This window comes from Lissotriton vulgaris, chromosome 9 (genome assembly GCF_964263255.1).
Source record: "Lissotriton vulgaris chromosome 9, aLisVul1.2, whole genome shotgun sequence".
Lineage (NCBI taxonomy): Eukaryota > Metazoa > Chordata > Amphibia > Caudata > Salamandridae > Lissotriton > Lissotriton vulgaris.
The window spans coordinates 39,909,985-39,934,133 of NC_141697.1; positions in this window are offsets into that span (position 1 = coordinate 39,909,985).

The window sequence follows — 24,149 nt, forward strand, 5'->3', positions numbered from 1 at the left end:
TTGGCAATAGATTTGGAAACACCATACAACTAGTTTCCACTTAATCTGAGGTTTCTTATTGTATTAAAGGTTTATTTATCAAAATTGGTCACCTCTATGTGTTTTAACATTCCACAAATACAGAAAATGTTATTGAATTCTTAAGGATGTATTTACCAAGAAGGGAGCCTCTTAGATTCTTGTGTCTATTGTATACACTGTTTGTGTCTGATAAGATGATTTTTGTTTAGAAAGGGTATCAATGAAAAAAACATGCTTGTATTGTTCTGTAGCCAGTGGCTTGGTTGAGCGCTCAAGCTGATTTTTTGAAGGAAGGTATCCAAACTGCACTAAACTGAGAGCTGGTTGTTAAATAGTACTTGAGGAAAAAGGTGTGGACCTATTTACATACTCCACAGTCAACAATTGGAGTCTCACCATTTGCATTATTGAGAGGTCCTCGTAAGTCAAAAAGCAGATGAACTTCAGGTTGGCATATTTAACAACAGTAAATAGTGATATCTGTGAGCCCGGAACATGAAAATGTAGCCAAAGTACAAGAACTAGCTAAGGAATATTGGGATTGTGTAAAAAGAGGAAGTGTGAATGATTTGAGTGTTGGTGATTGGGTTCTCTTTAGCAAGCCTTCTAGGGTGCGCAAAGGTGATTCTGTGTTTTCTGGATCTGTTCACGTTGCGCGTGTTAGCAGAAGGACTATGGGGCATATTACCAACAACTAGCGATAATTATCACTATGTTGGCTTAGCGGCAATATTTTTACCGCTGAGCTGCGGCAATTTTTATCGCAGATAAACCTTGGTATTACCAAGGTTTATCGCAAATGCGATAAAAATCGTCCGCAATGCATGAATATCGCTGAAAAGTCAGCGATATTCATGCATTACCGAGCTAATGCTCTTAGCCATGTTATCCACCTCCCATTGGATAACATGGCTAAGAACTGCTCAGGGCAGGTGTTAGCTTTTGGAGATATTCGCGCTTAGCGCGAATATCTCCAAAAGTTGGTAATAGGAGATAGTGATGTTAGCGACTGTTTCCAGTCGCTAACATCTTAGCACGCCCACTTTGCATGTCATTAGTGATAAATATCACTGACATGCAAAGTGGGGCCCACGATGGTCGCTATCTCCTACTAGCTGTCGCTAACTGGTGTTAGCGACAGCTAGGTAATAGGTAGATAATTTTATCTCCGCTTTCTTGGCTTTTAAAGCCTAAAAAGCAGCGATAAACCCCCTTGATAATATGCCCCTATGTAGTTAAAAGGGAGTGGATAGCGTAAGAAAGGTTCAGTTATTAAGTAGAGACCTGACCAGAGGGATATCATTTGAAAAAGTTGCCAATTGATAGATGATGATTCATGGTTTGACATACAGTGCGGAAAAAATATTTAAAGGGTTTGCATACAGATTTAACCGTTGCTTCTAACAGTGACTGTCTGGTGGGTTTCTATGAAAATCATTGTAGGAACAGCATGGCCTCCGATGGTGACAATCATGGGAAAATGCACAAGAGTTGTCCTCTGGAAACCGCATCTTCCAAAAATGAGGTTCAAGATCGTCAGTTGTGGAGAAGTGGTCTGATGCCATTTGCCATGGAAATAAAGAAAAGAAATAATGTGGAGTGCCTCGATGGAACTTCTGGGACCGACGTTCTCAGATTGGCGCGCTTTTTCATCTAAGAGAGATACATCTCTGGCTTGACAGTAACCTAGAAGAATCTGGAGGAGTCGCATCTACAGTGATTCCAGCACATTGTATAATGATTTTGTTGTATGTCCGGGTAACTTCAAATTTTTCTGTTAAAAGATCAAATAAATGCTTTAATGCATGGGTACTCACAAACATTTTCCCAGGGGCTGGTAAGTATGGTCTATAGTGTGACCGAGCCCCCACTGATGCCAGCGGGTGATGTAAAGTGGGTGTAGGGGAAGTAAAGCATGCATATCTAGGGGCTGTCTTTAAAAATGAAGGTGTTCCTAAAGTTAAGGCCCAAGCTACTTCCTTTCCTGAACTGCAAATAACCTTTAAATAAGTGCTTGCTGTGTATTTAATTTTTTTTCCTTGTTAGTGCTGAGTCGAGTAAACAGCAGCCCAGTGCTGCTGCTGCCCAGGGGACCGCATGTAAAGGTCAGGAGGGCCGCAGGCGGCCACCAGGCCGTACCTGGAGTATCACTGCTTTAATGCATCCCTGCAGTCACTGTAATAAACTGTAGTTCTTTATATTTGGTAGATCGCAAGGTGCCTTAATTGGATTTCATTTATTTAATTGCTCTATTGTTGAGGCAACTTGAACTATGTTTACAAAATATCACTTGTAACTTCCATTGTATTAGCTTGCAAGCTGGGCGCCGTATCGATGGCTACTAACATTATAGTCAGTATATGCTGTTCAAAACAGACACCATAGGAGGGATTGCATCTAATGCCTAATGTCTATTACATGAAGAATTCTGCAAGAGTTATAGAAAAATTATTAGTGCAATCACCATTGTTATCATTCATCGACCTACCATCAAGGATCCTTAACAATGTAGACCCCCTTGCTTCAACCACTTTGACATACCTTGAACTTGCTGCAGCTCCATTCTCCCCTTGAGAAGTAGGTGGGATCAGATGCCAAAGTGTTGGACCCGGCCTCGTGGCGTGGTCCTCGCTGATATCCACAGCCCCAGATCTATGGGTGGAACTGATTCCCATCCACCCAGAACTGTACATGACACTCCTACACTGGACCTGAGACGATCCCCAGACCGCATGCCTGCACCCGTGCACGTGACCATCAGACTCCATGTTTGGCCACCCCGGCCGGCCGGCCGCCTTCTTTCCTTTCGGCAGCCCTGGCCCCTCCTGGCTGCAGCTAAGCCTGCGCGTCCGGCGCGCCCAGATCCACCCGGGGGGTAAACGACTCACCAAGTACCCGAAACCAAGACTTCCATCATACCTCCGGCCCCCTTCCGAGGAACTGGTTTCCCTCACACCTCTGAACTATCCCGGGGGGCTGGTTTCGATGGCACCTTGGGCCTCCTAGTGAGCTGGCTCCAGGCCCTGATGGGCGTCTGGGATTCCATGGGCGCATGGTCCAAAGTATCAAAGAACCAACCGCCCAGACGATCAGGCGCCTGGCTCTCGGACCTACGGCCTCCTGCCTATGAGGGTCCGGACATCAAAGAGCTCGACGACTATAAGACAGCCTGCCTTCCACCTAATCGGCAGTTGTATCTTGGACAAGAAAGCCCTGCTGATCTGATCGCGGCTGACTTTGAGGAGAACAGACTCTGACCCACCGAGCCCTGCTGACGTCGTCGCGGCCCACCCTAGAACCTACGGAACGGAACCATCGGAGCCCTGCTGACGCTGTCGCGGCTCCCTCTCGAAGCACCAGAACTGAACCATCGGAGCCCTGCTGACGCTGTCGCGGCTCCCTCTCGAGAGCAAGACCTGAACCACCGTAGCCCTGCTGACGCTGTCGCGGCTCCCTCTTGAAGCACTAGACCTGAACATCGGAGCCCTGCTGATGCTGTCGTGGCTCCATCTGCTTATGAGTACGAGAGAGTACTCCTGCCCAAGCCCTGCTGACCTCGTCGCGGCTTGACGAACTCTCTGGTCCGGCTGGACCATCAACGCTACCCTCACGATCACCTTGAACCAGAAGTGAGTAGGACAGCAAGTCCCATTGCCAGCCCCCGTACCCTCCAGTTCGAAGATTGAGAACTGTGTGCCGGGTACGTGGCGTGCCAGCTAGCCTCCTAAGACTGTCCCGCTTCCCCGATCCCTCGTTACGAGACTTTCGCGATCCCTCGATCACTGTGTATTGCTCTTTACTTTAATTTTGATAAAGTCTTTCTTGATAAAGAATCACGGTGTAGTGTCCGTTCATAAGTGTGGTGTGTCGACAGTGTGTACGATCAGTCCTCCCCGGTGGGGACTCCCCCCTCGATAAGACTCGGCAGTAATTGTGGGAGAGGAGGTTCCAGGGGGGTTAGGAGAGTCTTCTAGGCCCCTGGGGTCACCGCCTTCCATTACAAAGGAAGTGGTGGCAACAATCGAGGCTTATCGCTCTGCTGTATTCATTTTTTCCGACAAGCATCCTGCGCTAGCATCTTTCCCAACCTAGAAAGAGACAGGGGGCCTCATTTACAAGGCAACCGCATTGCTGAAGCGTCACTGTTTGTGAGGCTCGAGTGGCACAGTGACCTGCTCCATATGCTAAGCTGCGCCATGCCTATGCATGGCATTACGACGTCTTGTAAATATGGTCCTCCTCGACGCAGTTTTCTGGAGCAAAGGGATGTGCAGTGGGTGTTGCTGTGGGCTGTAAATATGAGGCAGCACCAAAAACGTATGCCTCCCAAGGGGAGGCTTAAGAGAGCCGCAAGAAGGAGAACAACGTGTATTTCTCCTTGTTCTTTTCTCTTTCTTTGTCTATTGCATTCTTCAGCACACATAAAAGGAGCAAAACACCAATGATTGTTTTTGATCAGGAAGGTGTCTCTGCCTGTACAACAATAATCATCCCTGCAACGCAGTGTAAGGGTGCCTGTACTGGTGCTAGACGCAGTGGTGAGTCCTGAAATGCACCGTATTTTTGTTAGTATGGCGCATTTCTGCACTTAGAAAATGATGCAGTTCGGCACAGCACAATTGATTGCGGCACTGGAATGCACAATTTTCTTATAAATATGCCTCATAGTCTCAAAAGTCCACCATGTTAGTAACTTACATTTGTGCACCCACGGGTTCAGTCTGTCCCTCACCAACCAACAGATTAACGTGAACTTCCCAGTTACAGGCGCGATATAAGATGAATAAACATTGTGCATGTTGACGCTAGGGCTTTCCTAATGTTGTTTTTTTTCACCAATAGGTAAGCAAGCTAGTCAGACGACCAGTCTGGAGCTCTCTAAAATTCTATCTTGCCCCAGATGCACTGTCCATAGACACTCCCACCAACAGAGAAACAGTTGAAATCAAAGCAGGAACAAGCTGACTTATCAAGGGTCTGTTCATTATCCTCACCATTTAACTCCTGATGAAGACCAGATCTGGTCACTGTTGCACCGGCACTACCCATGAACCTCCTGATAAACACAGAAATAACTCAATCATCAAACAAGGTCAAGTTGATTTCAAGGGTCAGTTCTCATCGTAATCAAAAGCAGCTTCATTTCTGGACTATCACATCAGCACAGTCTCAAGGGTAATGGAATAACTGGATCCCTTCCATTTTTGAGCTGGTCAAAACATTTTCCCACACAGAGCAACTGACAAGTGCTGTAGGTGGGAATGCACATGCTGTGTAATGTCTCGTGGATAAAGGGAAAATAGAGGCCTTCTTGATTGGTGCAAAACTAAAACAGGCATTGGCAAAGCCAACATGTCTGGCCTATTATAATTATTATCGCAAACGTTTGCAATATGCAAAAACAATGGCAAACAAAAATATACAAATAAAGGAGACCTGGTGAGAAATCGCTATTGAGCCTAACTGACCCATTTCTTAACCCTTATTTTATGTACCATGTAAGTGCTCTAGGCGTTGGGAGTTGCCTTGTGTGGCACTCTGGGGTAAGGCCTCACTTGTGATGGGCAATGCTGCTAATGATGACACAGACACTATAATGCAGTTAGCCGGAAAGACCCCGAGCGGTCTTCCCCATGTTTATTTATACCCCGGCGCGAGCCCGCCCCGGGGTTGTGCGTGCGTGCGTGGGGGAAAAGAATACATTGTATGAGAGAGCCCGGGTGGCTCTCTACATCCCTCCTTTATTTTAGTTCTGTTCATGCTGCCACGCTTTCGGATATCAGCTTAGGGCGATGTCCAGGCAAAGTCTCTCATCCGCTGGCTAGGCCTCGGATTGGGCCTCAGACTGTACCGGTGACTCCGGGTCCACTGCGGTTCGACAACCCCAGCCGGGGTTCCTCTTGGACCTTCACTCGCATCAGTTGCCCTCGGTTGACTTTGCTCTGCACCGAGGCTCGGTGGTGGGGGCCTTGGTTGCGCATCGCCCTGTCTTGGCGTTGTTGTTGGACTCGGGAAACTGCTGACATCCCAATCTTCGTATTCTCCTGTTTCTGTTCCTTCAACCATTCTTTGCCTTTCAGTTGCTTCTGCTGCTTTTCTGAAGCATGATATGTTCCTTGTCACAACCTGTCCGTTCCTTTTCGCAGTGACCATTGTCCCTTGGACCTTGTCCACTATCCATACTTCTGACTCGAATGGGGTTCGGAACTTCCAGCCGGGGTGGCGATCCTTGACAATCACCACGTCTCCTTCCTTGATGTTTGATTCCTTGGCATGGCGATACACGCTCGCCTTGATGTTTGTGTTCTGTCTTCTGGCTTGGGTAGCCTCGGCGTTTCTCTCCTCTGGCACCCATGTGCTTGCGGTTGGGATACTGTCCCGGGGAGCACGCTTGAACAACACGTGGGCGGGAGCGCACTTGGTTGTTGAATGAGGCGTCTGGCGGTACGCCCCTAGGAATTGGTCAAGGGCCGCCTCTAGGTCTTCGCCATTGTCCACCGCAATCCTGAGGGCCCTATTTAGTGTTCGCATTAGTCTCTCAACTTCTCCGTTTGCCTGGGGCCACAGTGGGGTGATCTTTCTGTGTTTGATCCGGAGAGCCTCCAGGTATGACTGAAATTCTCTCCCTTGAAAGGGGGGCCCGTTGTCGGACTTTATTTCCTCTGGGAGCCCCATCGTGGCGAATACACGATTCAGCACTTTCTTGACTTGTGGGAATGCGGTGGATGATATAACTTCAACTATTGGGAATTTTGAGAACGAGTCGACTAACACTAGCATGTGTCTTCCATCCGGGAAGCTGCCAAAGTCTATGCTGAGATGTGTCCAGGGTGTCTGAGGAGCCTCCTCTGTGATTACAGGTGCCGGAGCAGGCTCTCCACCTGTGATCGTGCAGGCATGGCAGGACCGTATCATGGCGTCTACTTGGCTGTCCATCGCCGGGAACCACACCTTGCTCCTTAGTCGTGCCTTTGTCTTGGCCATGCCTTGGTGCTCTACATGTGCTAAACTCAGAGCTCTTTGTTGGAGGCTTTCGGGTATTTCAATGAGGTGCCCTCGCAGGATGATTCCTTCATCTCCCACACTTAGTTCGCTGCGTATCTGCCACAGCTGCTGTCGTGCGTGGCTCACCTCTGGCCGGAGGCTTGCGGCACCGTCAAGGAAGTGGGCCCAACGATTTTCCTCCAGGGCATGGCGGACTTTCATCAGTGTCTCGTCCTCGGCGGTGGCATCTCCAATTTCTTTGAGCGACATGTTCTCTGGACACGCTGCTTGTGAGATCATATGGACAATTTCCTTCACTTCTTCACCTTCTTCAGTAGGCGGACGCTGGGTGACGACATCCGGGTGCCGGGACAGGTAGTCGGCCGGGTTGTTGGCCCCTGGGCGGAACACGATCTTGAAGCGGTAGCCCTGCAGCTGGACCGCCCAGCGTTCGATGCCTGGGGGAGCCAGCCGTGATGCACCCGCAAAGAGGGGTAGAAGGGGCTTGTGATCGGTTACCACCGGGAACTCCTGCCCGCAGAGGTAGAGGTGAAAGTGCTGGCACGCCCACTTGATGGCCAAGGCTTCTCTTTCTATTTGCGCGTATCTGGTCTCGGTGTCGGTTAGCGCCTTGCTGGCGTAAGCGACCGGCTTCCATTCTTCGGGCCCGTATTCTTGCAGGAGGACCGCACCCAGTCCCACGGGGCTGGCGTCAACTATCAACTCGGTCCGACGTCGTGGCTGGAAGTAGGCCATCATGGTGTTATCCAGGAGACTGGCATTGATGGTTTGGAACGCTTTGTTCGCGGTGTTGGTCCAGTCCCATTTCTGATCGGCTCGGGTGAGGGTCCTGAGGGGTTCCGCAAGGGCGGCCAGGTTGGGTATGAACCGGCCACAGTATGTGGCCATGCCCAAGAAACTGCGTACTTCAGTTGGGTTTCGGGGGGTGCTGGCTGCCTTGATCGCTTCCGCCTTCTTGGGGTCAACTTTCAGGCCCTCTCTCGTGAAGGTGTATCCGAAAAAGTCCACCGACTCTTGGTAGAAAGCGCATTTGGCTCGGTGTAGAGTCAGGCCGCTGTCCGCGAGTCTTTGCAAGGTTGCTCTCAAGTTGACGTGATGCTCTTCTAGGGTTGTGGAGTACACTAGAATATCATCGCTGAGGTTAATCACTCCCCTTAGTCCCGATAGCACCTCACGAATGGCGTTTTGGAAGACCTCCGCCGCGGAGGAGACACCGAAGCTGAGCCGGGTGTAGCGACGCAGCCCCACGTGCGTCGAAAAGGTGGTGATGTATCTGCTGGCTGGTTCCAACTCGAGCTGGTGATACCCCGAATTGAGATCCAGCTTCGAAAACCACTTCGCCCCGTTGAGGTCCGCTATTATATCGTCCATGGTGGGGGTGATATGCCTTTCGCGCTTGACGGCTGTGTTGGGGAGCCTCATGTCCACGCATAGACGAATGGCCCCTGGCTGCTTCGGTTTGGGTGCAACGACCAACGGGGAGACCCTGGGTGTCGGGCCCGACACTTTCTCGATCACTCCTAGGTCTTCAAGCTTCCGAAGCTCCTCCTCGACCTGCGGCCTGAGGTTGAAAGGCACCCGCCGGTGTCGGAGTGCTACCGGTATGATTGATGTGTCTATGTGCAGTTTGAATCTCCGCCCCTTTAGTTTGCCTAGGCCCTTGAACAGTTCTGGAAAATCCTTTAGCATGAAATCCGCGTGTGCTTGGTGCACTTGATTGGCAAAGAACACCAGGCCAAGGTCTTCTGCCGTGTGGCAGCTCAGGAGGGTGCCCTTCTTTCCCTCCGTGATGTGAAACTTGGTCTCCGTGGAGTATTCTCCGTTGACTACAGTGGTTTGAATGACTCCTCGAAGGGGTAGCGGTTCAGTTCCCCCGTAGGTATAGATCTTCGCTACAGATGGCGTTAGTGCAGGCTTCGGGGACATCCTCTCATATTGATCCGAGTCCATGACATTTACGGACGCTCCCGTGTCTATCAAGGCGTTGACATTCGTCCCATCCACTGTTATGGAACACATGGGCGGCGGCCTCCTTCTCGTGGACGCTCAGCTTACATAAGAGACGACGTACACCTCGTCATCCTCATCGTCCTCGTACCTGGGTCGTCGGTCTTGTGCTTGAGTGTCCGGAGGAGGTCATTCCTGGTCGAGTGATAGTTGTCGGATGCGCTGCGTTACTGCCCTGGCACGTGGGCCTGCTGATCTGAAATTTCCTCCCCGGCAGACGGCGGCAAAATGATTCAGACGCCCACACTTGAGGCACGTCTTGCCTTTGGCGCCACATGTGGCAGTGGCAGGGTGGTCTTCACCGCAGTACCCGCATTGGTTTCCTCGTGGCGGGCCATTCCGCTGCTTCACTGGCGGGAACCTCCTTTGAATTGCATCTACCCGTTCTTCCTTGATGGTCGTGGTTCTTGCAGCGGGCGGGGCAATAACCGGGGTGCGCAGCGCCGCCTCCATTTCCTCTGCCCTGGCATTGGACAGTTCATGCGATCTGGCCAGGATTAGTATCTCGTCGAGTGATATCCCTGGTTGCCTTAGGATCAGCTTTCTCAGCAGCTTCGACTTGCATCCTACTATGATCTGATCCCTGATCTCCTCTCAGGCGTTAGCGAATGGGCACATGCTCGCGAGCCGACGGAGTCGAGCATAGTACCTGTCGACCGATTCGGAGTCAGTTTGCCAGGCGCGTTTAAACTTGAACTTTTCAAAGTCATTGTTGAGCTGGGGATCGAAATGTGCGTTTAGAGCCGCGATGGCGGCATCATAATCGTGCTCGGGCCCGGTGTTGGGGAGCGACTCGAACAGATCATAGATTTCTTGACCCCCGTACAAAATGAGGAGCGACCTCTTCACTGTCCCATCCGTTTCTCTGGTGCCTTTGAAGTATAGATTGAGTCGTCCGACCCACGCCCTCCATCGGAGCGCTGCTGTTGCTGGGTCCGCAGTTTTGCTGAAGGGCGGGATGGGCGCTGCGCCGGCGTGCAGGTGGGCGGGAATCGCTGGTAAGGGAGGTCCCGCTTGGGCCTGAGCTCCCGCCTGGGCTTGGGCCTGTGGGAGTGCCGCGGGCACGGCTGGCGGCGGTTGGACTGCTGGCGGTGGGACCTGGACAGCCCCGTCCTGGGCCGTTCCGGCCGCGTTCTGGCTCATGGCGTTGCTCTAAGCACGTGATTCTGGAGCTTTCCGGAGTTGTGGCGGAGCGTGTAGCTGGGCTGAGGCACTAGGACTTGCCAAGGTGCGGTGCGCCGTGAGATCCAGCACAGCAGAGCGTGTGTGGTGCAGGCTGGGCGCCTGGAAGGCCTAATGAGTGCAGATTCTCCTTTGTATTTGCCAAGGCTTGATTGGGCCGAGCAGCGAGGCCTAGTGAAGGCAGGTTCCTCTTTGTGTTGGCCAAGGCTTGTTTGTGTAGAACAGCGTAGGCGCGCCTGAGGGGCCAGTTGACACGTGGTCCCGAGGTGCGTTTGCCAGAGCTTGTTGGCTGCTTCTCGTGGCAGGCCGGAGCAGAGCGCGCGGCGCACTGAGCGCACATGTGGATGGGCGCAGCTCGTGCGCCTGTGGTAGTGGAGAGGCGGGGTAGGCCTGGGCCACGTGGTGCGGTCGCCGGGCTCTGCGACTCTTCCGCCGCGGGCGGGTGCACTGCTTCAGCGCCGGCAGGCGAAAGGCACGCGCGGGAGCCGCGCACGCGGGGCAGACGGCAGACTCACCCGCAGGAACCTTGCAAGGCACGCCGACCCCACGAGCCCCGCCAGCTGAAGGCGCTCCCTCACGGGAGACGCGTGGGCGGGTCTCGGACCAGAGGGGGATCGGCAGAACAGCGCGGGCGGGCACCGCAGCGGGATACAGATGACGCGGTGCCGCAGGCAGCAGTGGGCACGCGTGGATGACGACCGTCCTCGTCGCCAATGTGGCACTCTGGGGTAAGGCCTCACTCGTGATGGGCAATGCTGCTAATGATGACACAGACACTATAATGCAGTTAGCCGGAAAGACCCCGAGCGGTCTTCCCCATGTTTATTTATACCCCGGCACGAGCCCGCCCCGGGGTTGTGCGTGCGTGCGTGGGGGAAAAGAATACATTGTATGAGAGAGCCCGGGTGGCTCTCTACACCTTGTTCCTGCATGACCCTTTCCTTTTACTTTTATTTCCTTGTTAAGCACACCAGGCGCTGGGAGGTGCCTGGCTCCCCTGCAGTTTGCGTAAAGACCGTTTTTTTAAAAATGGTATCTACCCTTGTCAGTCTTGCTGTTTGTTGCTGCTTGCAGTTCAGACTTGTTCTTTTCCTGCCTTCCTGCCGCGTCAGTCAGCTGCTTCTGATCTCCGAAGTCGGAGTCAAACCGTAGCCACGCCCCTAGAGGCACGCTACAAATTTATGGAAGCTGTGTGACTGTGCCACTAGCGCCAAGCCCATCTCCACTCTTCCACGCCTGGAGAGACCATGGAGCAGGACCCCTACTCCGCACACCGCCCAGCCCCCTGCAAGAAGGTTAAAGGTAGATAGGCATGGCCTCTACTCTCAAAACGACTTAATAAAGCTCATCCGCCCTGTGAGAGATACGTGCTCTCACATTTTAATGTTATCTCAAAGCCCCAATGGTTTCAGCAGTTGTGATTTCCATCTGGGTGAACCCACACAGTGAATCTTCCCGGTAGGACTTGTCAGTCCAACATTGGGAAGAAGTATGCTTACTACTACACCAGCCGCGGCCCGTGGAAGGAGTTTGAGAGTCTGCCATTTATTGCAGTATTACCCTTTTACTTGTGTTTGGTACTCTTTTGTAACATGCACACGTCACTTTTCTTTTGTAACACACTGTTTGCTACCTCTTACATTTTGTTTGCTTTCGATACTTGCACACGTACCACCATTGCATACGTAACGTTTGTTCTTGTGTTTGAGTGTCCTCCATTTATTGCAGTATTATACCTCTATTTGTACTTTGTACGCTTTTGTAACCTGCACACATGTCACTTTTTCCTCCTGTAATGCATCGTTTGCTACCTCTTATATTTTGTTTGCTCACAATTGTCACTTTTGCCTCATGTAATGTAACGTTTTCTTTTGTATTTTGTTCACTTGTAATGTTCTCTTGTATCAGTTCTGTTCCTATTGTGAAGCGCTCTGACACCTTCGGGTAAAGTCCGCGCTATATAAAAACGCATAAATAAATAAATAAATAAATAATTGTAATGAGAGAGGGAACGGCTACAATGGGATCGGTGGTTCCAGCGATAGGAGATGAAGCTCTGTGAACCAGTGTTGGCGCGGCCAAGCTGCAGCTATTAAGATAAGGGTACAATTTTCCGCCTTCAGCTTCAGGGGAAATGGAGGAAATGCATACGCAAAGACGTTGAACCATGCAATCGAAAATGCATTCCCTAGAGACCCTTTCTGGGGACGCCAGCTTGCGTAATGTTGCCATTTGGCGTTCTGTATGGTTGCGAAAAGGTCCAGGTGAGGCGTGCCCCATTGGGAGAAGATGTGACTGAGAAGTTGCTGATCCAATTCCCGTTCGTGGTACACAGAGCGCTGTCTGCTCAGTGAGTCTGCGAGGACATTGTCCATTCCTGGGACATATTCCGCACAAAGGGAAATGTTGTGAAGAAGCAACCAGTTCCAGATTCTCTGAGATTCGTGAGACAACGTCAGAGAACGGGTCCCCCCTTGTTTGTTTATATAGTGCATTGTCTTGGAATTATCCGTTCGCATAATCACTGGGGAATTTTTGATCCGAGGAAGAAATGCTCAAAGAGCCAGGTAAACTGCTCCTAACTCAAGGAGGTTTATGTGCAGTTGGCACTCGGAAGGGGACAACCGTCCGCTGATCCTGAGTTCTTGGAGAAACGCTCACCAACCATCCAGGGACGCATCTGTTGTTACGATATGTGGAGAAACTGGAAGCAAGAAAGACTAGCCTTGCAAAAGGTTCTGCGGGTGAATCCACCACTGTAGAGCTTTCACCATGGGAGAAGTCACTTGGATGACATCGTCAAACGATCCCGTACACTGGATCCATTGAGTTGACAGCGCTTCCTGAAGAGGGCGCATGTGAAGGCGACAGTGCGGGACTAACAGGATGCAGGAAGACATCATCCTAAGCAGAGACTTGTAAAGTTGCACCGTGAGGGATCTTTTGGATTATATGCGGGCCGCTAAGGACGTCAGCTTGGTTTGACGCTCTTGTGATGGAAATGCTTTCTTCTGGGTTGAATCGAGGACAGCGCCCAGGAAAGTTAGTCATTGGGAAGGTTGAAGGACGGATTTGTCTTGATTGAGAGTGAGGCCCAAGTTGTCAAAAAGCTGAAGACAGGCGTTGGAGGATTTGGTCACGCCTGCAAGAGAAGGTGCCTTGACGAGCCAGTCATCCAAGTACGGGAAGACTTGGTGATGTTGCTGTCGGAGGTACGCGGCCACTGGAGACAGGCATTTTGTGAAAATGTGTGGCGCTGACTTCAGGCCGAAGGGCAACACCCGAACTGGTAGTGTCTGCCCGCCACAGCGAATCTGAGGAATTTTTTGTGATTCCGGTGGATAGGCACGTGAAAATAAGCATCTTGAAGGTCTAGAGACACCATGTAGTCGTCCACATTGAGGAGTTGTAGCACCTCCTGAATAGACACCATGCGAAATGATTGTTTTTTGAGATACTTGTTTAGGTTTCTTAAATCCAATATAGGTCTCCATTTTTTCTCCTTTTTTCGGACCAAGAAAAATCGGGACTAGAACCCCTTACCCCGTTGGCCAGAGGGACTCTTTCTATAGCACCTTTCCGGAGCATTAGTGAGAGTTCCAAAAGCAGAAGATGTAAAATTTTGTGGAGCATTGGACGAGGAGGGGTTTGAGGCGGAGTTTCTATGAACTCTAGAGAGTGTCTGAACTGAACTAGTTGAAGGACTCATCGATGCGTAGTTATCTTTTTCCAATTGTGTAGGAAAGACGAGATTCTTCCTCCACTCTTGCATGGTAGAGAAGAAGTGGAGACCTGTGGCAGAGAGAAGTCATTGTCTTCTGGTTGTGTCCTTCTGTCTTCCCCCTTTACCATGAAAGGAAGACTTCGTATAAGACGATTGTTGCTGCTGCTGTCGCTGTTGGTATTGTGGCCGATATTGCTGATTTGAACGGTAGCCTTGAAAATCTCCTCTCGTCGAATTCTGTCCTCTCCCTCGTGAGTCACAAAAAGGAATACTCTTGAACTGGAGGGTACCCAACGCCCTCGCCGTATCGGTATCTTTTTTAATTCCTTGAAGCGCCTCATCTATTTGAGCGCCGAGAAGTAGCTGGCTGTTGTAAGGCATGTCAAGCACCTTGGTTTGCATCTCCGGACGGAAGGCAGTAGCTTTCAGCCAACCTTGGCGTCGCAACACCGCAGCCCCAGCCAGATGGCGAAAACCCGTAGATGCGATATCCATCGCACAATCAATGATTTCTGAGGCTGAGCGTTCACCCTCTAAGAGAATCTTCTTAGCCTCTTCCTTTTCCTGTTCTGGTAGGGATCCCAAATATGGAGCAATATCAGCCCACATTTGACGGTTATAACGCCCTAACAGTGCCAAAGATTTGGAAGCGCGCACTGTTAACGCGGACATAGAAGAGAAACGCTTCCCAATATTATCTAGTCTTCGTCGGTCTTTATCCGGAGGAGCAGTCAGTGTAGCAGAGGGATTTTTCGATTTACGCTGCGCTGCTTGTGTGATGAGTGAGTCCGGTTTGGGATGGCCAGTAAGGCAAGCTGGAGCCGTGTCTGGAGCCCTATATTTCTTGTCCTGTCTAGGCAGCACTGGGGGCAAGGAAGAAGGGTTTTGCATGATCTTAACCCCCTGATCCCAAATGTAATCGATGATAGGGATGGGCCGGACAGCCTTCTTGAACGGTTCCTTAAAATCATAAAGGAAACAGTCTTGCTGATGAGTGGTCATAGGAATTTCGAAACGCAAAGCTGCCCTTTCAAGAATGCTATAGAAACCCCCGATATCCTCAGGGGGAGATTCAGCTTGCGTAGGCACAGGAGATGCCGGACAGGGAATGACATAATTGTCCCATTCATCATGTGTCGGTTATGAGTCTTCAAGTTCTCCTTCCTCATGTTGTTGTTCCTCCTCTTCATCATCTGAGGATGGCAGAGGCGGTGAGGCGGCAGGGTCAGGCTGAAGTATCAGAGGCGAAGGCCGAGGCCTAGGAGGCGGAGAAACCACTGGAGGTGGTGGAGGTGTAGACGAAGATGGGAACCTCTGTTTGTAATCAGAAATTAAGTACTGAAGGTCAGAGACTAAAGACGCTGGCAGACAAACCATAGGTGGAGGAGGAGGCTGGTATTCTTCATGGAAATCTACCTGCTCTTCCTGTTCCTGTTCCTCATAATCTGCGATCTCTTGGTATTTGACATTCAGTTGGGATGGGCTGGTAGCCGTCCTGAAAATAGAGCCATCATCTGAGTCATTCTCGTCTAGGAGATGCGCAGGCGGGAAAGCCTGGACTCTGCTTGGAGAAGTTAAGGCCGGTGTCAGTGTACGTTTGGTAATTTTAAGGTGGACATACGCACTTTGTAAGTTAGGTTCGACGTGGTCGTCGTCGATGGCAGATCCAGATGGTATCGTCGATGATGACGTCGACGATTACGTCGTCGACGGTTGCGGCGTTGACGGTGATTTCGTCGTTGATGGCTTCGTTGCCGTTGACGGCGACGACGATGACTTCGACGTCTATGGAGCCTTCGTCGACGTTGATGGTGCTTTCGTCGACGTCGATGATGCAGTCTTCGTCAACGTGGGTGTGCTCGTCGATGGCGATTTAAGAGGCGTCGACGACGACTATTTCTTTATTTGAATTATTGATGAAACGGACCTACCAGTCGACGATGAGGAAGTTGTAGACGTCGACGTGGACAGTGAAGAAGACTCCACAGAAGAGGAGATGGTCGTTGTCGATGCTGTCACAGGCAAAGCTGACGAAGTTGTGAAAGGTTTCTTGAAAGTGGAAGCAGAGTCCTGAGAAGAATCCTTCAGAGGCAAGACCTTAGAATGAACCTCTGAAGACTTTTTATGCTTCTTCCTTTGAGGTGGCTCCGAAGATGGACTTAGGGATGTCACTCTAGGTCTTTTAGGAAGGAATGTGAACTTGAGGGTCTTAGTTGAAAAGGTATGGCATACCTTGCAGTCTTTTGAAGAGTGGTCCGGGTAGAGGCAATAGAGATAATCCTTGTGCTGGTCATCCACATGAAGTCTCTTTTTACCACATGAGGCACAGGACCGAAAGAGTCCTTTTTTAGGAGTATCAGCCATAGCAAACTGAAAACCCCACACAAGTGAAGAAATTCTGAAGAAAAAAGTACTGGAAATCCAGAAACTAAGAAAAACTGAGCAGAGCTCAGTGGAGACTCCCTTAGCACGATGAGTGGTAGAAAATCTGAGGGACTAGAGCTCCTTCCAGGAAGGTTCCAGAGGGTGGTGATAGCTGATTGTCTCTTTGCCAAAGTTTGGTCCTTTTCACAAAAGGACATGGATATGTTACTAATGAGAGGCCTCTGGCCCATTACTATGGATATATGTCTATGTGGCATTACTTTATTTATGTACCGGGGACTCCCATCCTGATGACGGGGAATGATTCAGGCATGTGAATCTATGAAAGATACCCTAATACTGGATAACCTCAGAATTCTGGAGCAGCCTCGGGCGGGTACTGTATAAGCCTGAGCCTGCATTACACTACCACACTGCCCTGCCTCACCCCTCCCTTTCACCAGTCATCACAGGATGGGATGGGGTCAAGCATAGCTGACCCCACCCATCTCTATGACGAGTTGGGAAAGGCAGGGTTTTTTTTATTTTCATGATTAGAATAATGATTTCAAGCATTATTGTAATAACTTTACAGACTCAGAATAAAAAAAAATCCACACACACACATTTCCTTATGTTACAGAGTCATGAGACTTAACTCATGACCCTGTGAGGTGGAGTTACATGCTACATGCTACAAAGAGTAGAGTTTCACTTACAGCTCCTCTGAACCATCAGCAGCTCTGAGGTGGCAGGAGCAGGCCCAGAGACCTCAGGAGAAGCACAAAGCACACAGCAAACAGCATCGAGGCCATCAACTATCTGACTAAGACAGAAGCAGCTGCCTGATAAGGTAAGTGTGAAATAATACATTTTACTTTTAATTTTTTGTGCAATGTTTGCATTGCTTAAATATGCTGCTTTATAATTATTTTAGCATATTGCCCAGTTGGTTTACCAGGTCTTGTACAATGCCTCATGAGTGCAGAATTTGTTTTTAGCAAGGGTTAATATATTAACCCTTGCAAGTTTTTTTTAAATGCACTCTAATATGTCTGATGCAAAGCAGATCATGTAATATGCAGATGACAATATTTTTACTTTATGTAGCTAGATAAGCAGGTCACTGCTTTTAACACAGAGATAGTTGTTATCTACAGTTCATAAATTGTAATCCTTCTAATATAGCACAGTGAACTATAAACAACAAGCAACTCTTACACCTTGTATCCCTCACTCACTTATGTAACACAACCTGTACATTAATTTACACACTCATTTTTATAAAGCGCAACTCCTTACCCATAAGGGTTTCAATCAGTGTGGGGGAGAGGGGAGCGGATGGTGGGATCTGTGGTTCAGTCGAAGAGCCAGGTCTTGAGGTCCTTCCTGAATTGCGGACGTAATGGTGATTGCCTGAGGTGGTGAGGCAGGGAGTTCCAGGAGTTAGGAGAAGGATCTTTCTCCAGCAGTGGTCTTGCTGATACGTGGGCTGGTGGCCTGGGCCAGTTGGACTGAGTGGAGATGTCTGGTGTACGTGTAGAAGGAGAAGTGGTGGTTGAGGTATCGATCAATCATGTGTTTTTTAAGCGCGACTACTCACCCGTAAGGGTCTCAAGGCTCTGGGGAGGAGGGAAGGTGCAGGTTCCAGTCCATCAAGGAGGGGTCTGTCGAAAAGCCAAGTTTTGAGGTTTTGCGTGAAGATGGGAGTGATGTCTGTCTAAGGTGGAGCGGTAAAGAATTCCAGGCTCTGGCCGCGAGGAAGGAGAAGGAGTGGCTTCCTGATCATGTCTTTGTGGTGCGGGGACAATAGTGTAGGAGAGCGGGGCTGATCGTAGGGTCCTTTTGGGTGAGTGGAATTTGAGTCGGCTGTTCAGATATGCTGGTCCGGGGTTGTGGCGGGCTTTGTGTGCGTGGCTGAGAATCTTCAAGGTGATTCTAGCCTCAAGGAGGTGACAGTGGAATGTGCGCAGGTGCTGGGAGATATGACAGTGTCTTGGTAGGTTGAAGACCAATAGTGCAGCGGCGTTCTGGATGTTTTATAGCTTGCCAGTAAAGTTTTTGTTTATTCCAGAGTAGAGTGCGTTGACGGTCTTTCTGTGCTAGAGGGGGATCCATTTGAAGGTCTTACATAGGAGGCCGAGGGTGTGAAAGCAGGAGGATTGGACGGAGTTGATCTGGTGGTCCATTTTGAGCTCGGAGTCCAGGATGATACCAAGGTTGCGTGCATGGTCCATTGGGGTGGGTGGACCTCCGAAGGCGGGGGCCACCAGGTGTCGTTCCAGGCGTTGGGGCGTGGGCCCATGATGAGTACTTCTGTTTTGTCAGTGTTGAGTTGTAGGCAGCGGCTTTTCATCCATTTTGCGACAGCTTCTATGCCTTCTTGAAAGTTGTGTTTGGCTGCATTGGGTTCGCTGGATAGGGAGAGAATGAGTTTGGTGTCGTCAGTGTATGAAAAAATGTTGAGTCCATGGGTTCTGACAATGGGGTGAGCGGAGCCATGTAAATGTTGAAGAGCCTGGGGCTGTGTGAGGACCCATGGGGAACTCTGCAGGTGGTTGGTGTAGGGTCCGAGAGGAAAGGTGGGAGTCTGACCCACTGCGTTCTGCCGGAGAGGAAAGAGTGGATCCAGTCGAGGGCCTTGTCCCGGATCTCTGCATTGTGGTGGGGATGCACTGCAAGATCTTATGAAGTAGATGGAGCGTGTGGAAAAAGGAGGATGAAATGGCGTTGGTTTTGTGGTTTATTGTGAGCGAGGAGTCCAGGAAGATGCCAAGGTTTTGTGCGTTGTCAGTGGGTTAGTGGGTAGGGGCGGGGGTTCCAAGTGCTGCAGGCCCCCTCTGCCTGGGATGAACCTGGGGGCCCAGGCAGAGGGGGTGGTAGCACTGAGGGATGGATCCCAGGATGAAGACATAGGGGCTCATTATGATGGCTGAAGGACTGGGGGGGCGTGGCTAGGCACGCGATGGCGGCAGACATACAAGGGTAGAGCTCCGGCCTGAGCTCCCCTTCCCCAGGCCGATACTCTGCCACAGTTATCCGGAATTGGCATAAATCGCAGGCGGAGTGTTAGAACACCATCCTTCGCCTCCCTACCAACTTTGGTGCTGTTTGGACGCTCCCTGCCGCTTCCCACCCTTCTGAGGCATCCCTGCCGCACCGCGCGCCGCCTGGCCGTGGCGACGAAACTAGACACTATGCTAGCTGCCATGGAGCGGCTGGAAGAATCGCTCCATCTCACCCGCACCTCTCTGGAGACCAAAATAGACAGCGTTGCAGTTGACCTTACCCACCTTCGCGCCGACCACAAGAAACTGGCAGAACGCACCACGTCTCTGGAAGGCGCAATGGTGGATCTTGAACCTCGGGTCAGCCAGAATGATAAGCAAGTACGGGTTCTCCTGAACAGGGTTGAATTCTTGAAAGACCATGCCGAGGATGCAGAAGGGTGGGCACGGAGAAACAACATCAGAATCGTAGGTGTGCCGGAACGATAGGAAGGGAAGGAACCTGCGACGCGCGTGGAAGACTGGCTGAGGACCCTACTGCCGGAGGGCTCCCTGTCGCCGCACTTCGTGGTGGAGCGTGCGCACCCAGTGCCGACGAGGCCTCTCCCCACGGGATCTAATCCTAGACCACTGCTCCTTAGGATTCTGAATTACCGTGACCGCGATTCCATCCTACGTGAAACCAGGAGGCTCGTGGATGTCCAGATCGACAACGCTAAAATAATGTTTTTCCCCGACTACACAGTCCAGGTACACTGCCAGAGGCACTCCTTCCTTGCTGTGAAGCAGAGACTACGCCACGTAGGCCTCAAATATTCCCTTCTCTTTCCTGCCAGACTAAGGGTGGTGGCACAGGATAAAACACATTTCTTCACCAGCCCGAGGAAACTGAGGCCTGGCTAGAAGGCGGCGTGGACACAGCACCCCGACGGATACCGGGCTCCGCCACAAAGTCACGCACTCGTGGACCGCAGCGGCGCCGCAGGCACAAATCACAAGCAGCCCACCAGTCGCAGGGGACGATGGACCTCACCCCACCTGCAGAACTTGTTCTTCTCGAGCAGCAGGATGCCCTCCACAGAGTGACGGAACTCAGCTGCTCCCCAACATCAAACCTCGCCCCGGACACCAGCCCCCGAGCCTTCCCTAGGGATGATGAGGCTATCTATGGGCTACCTGACTCCCAGATGTCCACGGAGCAACCGGATGTCACACCACAGACGGCGGACCTGATTAATTGAAGGGTAACACCGGACCATGACGGGGAGCATCTGGATAGAAACACTCTGGTCACAATATCTGCATATGCACCTGCTGGATCGTGGTCTAGAAAGCGCTTGCGGCGGGGTCCCCAACTAGACACGTGACCACGGACACGAGATGCAGTGAGTACTACCACCGGTGCTTGATCAGTGGCACGACGCCAAACTGGTGATGACCCTTTGCTGCCTCCGCTTGTTGGGTCTTGACCCTTGGCAACCCGGCCACATGAGTGGCGCAAGGACCTGTCTAACCTGCCTAATTGTGTTTGCCCCAACTGACATATGCATAGCGAGCCATGCCATGACCGTTTAGTATGTTTCCTGCTTGACAATGCCTGCTTCCTGAGGCCTGGGGAGGGGCGAAGCTTCCTTGATGGCCATACTGTTGTAATACCGCAGCCGTGCCCAGTATACAGCGACCCCGTGAACTGAAATGTTAATTATCTCGATAGAGAGTTTGGACGGCGGCATGTTCAGCAACCGACCTTTTGGTATTTTTCATTGGTTTGGACTTTTGTGGTCTGTTATGTTCCTTAATTCACAGTCCTTTTGTTTTTTTGAGAATTTAACCCTAATGTCAATGAAGGTGTCTTTGAGGGGATGTATGACGTTACAACGCATACTTTTACATAGCGCTTTGGGGTGCTGGATAGTGGTAAGTATAATTTACTATTCTAACTCCAGTCCCCGTGGACCCTAGGGAAGGTGTTGGATAGTAAATTAAACTTACCTCTTATCCTAGAGCGCCCCCCAGCGCAATGCGTTGTAATGGTATGCGTTGTAATGCCTGCGTTGTAGTGGTAGTGCGTTGTAAAAATTGCGTTGTAACAGGTGAATACCCTTTGAGGATATGCAGTGGGGATGCGTGGAGGCTACAGGGGCGGGATCTTGTTGCGGGAAAGTGGCGGGGAGCAGGTGCGGGGGTCACCTAATGTGGTAAAATGACTGCGATAAAAATATGCACCTGGAATATAAGAGGTATGTACACACCATCACGCAGGTATCAAATTTACTCCTACCTTAAACGTCACCATGTCCACATCGTACTCCTACAGGAGACACATTTAAATAAGGCGGAAGTGCAAACACTACACCGCAGATGGTGCGGGCAACTCTATGCCACAGAATACTCCTCCTATGCCCGAGGGGCGCTGTTATGGGTGAGACCCGGGACTCCCTTCACGGCAACATATTTCCACACAGACCCAGAGGGTAGGTTTGTAATCGTCCATGGCAGATTGGATGGACAGCCGGTGGTTCTGGCTTCTTTATATTCCCCTAACACGAACCAGGGAGGTTTCTTCGCGCAGCTATCTGCGAAGCTGGCGCCTTGGCACGGCATCCCCTGGGTACTGGGAGGCAATTATAACTTCATTTTTGATGCCACGCTAGACCGCTCCTCCCCGTCCCAAACCTGCACACCAGCACATGGAGCCATGAAAGCTCTCACCAACTGGGCAGCGCAATGGGACCTACACAATGTTTGGTGCACTCGCAACCCCACCTCTAGGGTATATTCCTATTTCTCAGGCGCGCAGACCTTACACGTACGGTTAGATAGATACATGATCTCCACTGAACTTCTCCCCCTTGTTATAGATTCATACTATATGGGCCGCACCCATTCTGATCACAACCCACACATATTAGACATAGTGTGGGAGCGCCCACACCCGCCCATTCCCACCTGGAGGCTACAACCAGCTTTGCTTCCTGACGCTCCTTATCGCGACTCCCTTTCCGCACAAACAGCACAATACTTCGACAACAACACCGGCACCGCGTCCTCCCCCCAAATTGAGTGGGACGCCTTTAAGGTCGTAATCTGGGGACACTGCCTGGGCACACAGGGGCGCCTACAGAAACAGCTAGAAGGGGAGTTGACGCAAATAGAGACCGAACTGCTCCAACGGGAGAAGGAGGCAGTAGGGGGTGCCGACGGGTCATTGCTCATGGCACGCACAGAACACGCACGTTTGCTGGAACGGCTATGTCACATCAATTATGCGGCCCATTTGGCGCGCACGCATCACCTCAGCGATAAGCCTGGGAAATCGTTGGCCTGGCTCATCAAACAAGAAGATTGTTCAGCGCCTGTGTCTGCGATATGCACTGACCGGGGCGAGGTGGTCTACACACAAGACAAGATACACATGGCTTTCATAGGTCACTATCGGGCTTTGTATCGCTACCAACTACAGGTTCCCGCCACAGACATCACCGAATATCTCTCGGACATACAGCTGCCGAGACTAACTGCTGCGCAACAGGGCGACCTGGGGGTGCCGCTTACACCCAACGAGCTGCGTACAGCCATTTTTGCCCTATCTAATGGCAAGTCCCCAGTCCCAGACGGGCTACCTGCTGAATTTTTCAAAGAATTCTCAGATATTCTAATCCCCGAGCTACTAAGAATGTATGCGGCAGCCGCTGAAGACTCCTATCTCCCCCCCACGCTAAACAAGGCCACCCTCATCTCCCTCCTAAAACCCGGCAGGGACGGCAAGTGCTTGGGCTGGTACCGACCGTTGGCCCTGTTAAACACTGATTATAAGATACTTGCCTCCACCTTGGCTCAGTGTCTGGCCCCCCTGGTCTCAACTCTCGTACACCTCGACCAGAATGGTTTTGTGCCCACACGTAACACCTCCTACAATATCCGCAGACTGTTTAGAGTGCAAAATTATGCCACACATCAATGAACTCAGTCGGGGTGCCGCGTGCTGGACCTCGAGAAGGCATTTGACTCCGTGGGGTGGCCCTATCTCAGGGCAATGCTGGAAAAATTCGACCTTGGAGACGATTATATTGATATGGTTGGATTACTATATCAAAAACCTACCGTACGAGTACGCACTGGCAGGCTGTTATCTGAAGCCATCCGGGTACGAAGAGGAACTAGACAGGGCTGCCCCCTATCCCCGTTGCTTTTTTCACGGCCATGGAACCTCTCGCAACACTACTGAGAACGCAGGGGGAGGAGTGGGGGATCCCACTGGCGGATGGTTTACATGCGGTCTCACTATTCGCTGATGATCTGCTCCTGTGCGTCAGGGACCTGACTCGCCTACCGCAGTCCCTGTCTGATATTTTCCGAACCTTTGAGGCCATGTCGGGACTCAATGTCAACTGGGCCAAATCTGGAGTGTACTCCTTCAGCCCAGATGCGCAGGAGTGCGACATCCGCATTAATGGCGGGAGACTCGCCTGGTACCCTACTACGTTCCGGTATCTCGGAAATACACATTTATAGAACCCCGCCCGACATACTGGAGGGAAACCTAATACGAGCTATTTCCTCACTGCAAGCACAGATGACCTTTTGGAAGACTCTTCCTCTGAACGTGCCCAACCATGTTGCACTGACAAAGATGATAGTCTTACCGAGGATATTATATTACTATGCCAATATCCCAGTGTATGTCCCAACCCGGGTGTTTCCGGAACTAGAAACCTCACTCCGGAACCTCATCTGGAACACCGGGAGACCTCGCGTAGCGTTGACGGAGCTTTACGCGCCCACGGATGCTGGGGGCCTTGCGGTTCCCAACCTGGAACTGTATTACCTGGCAGCGC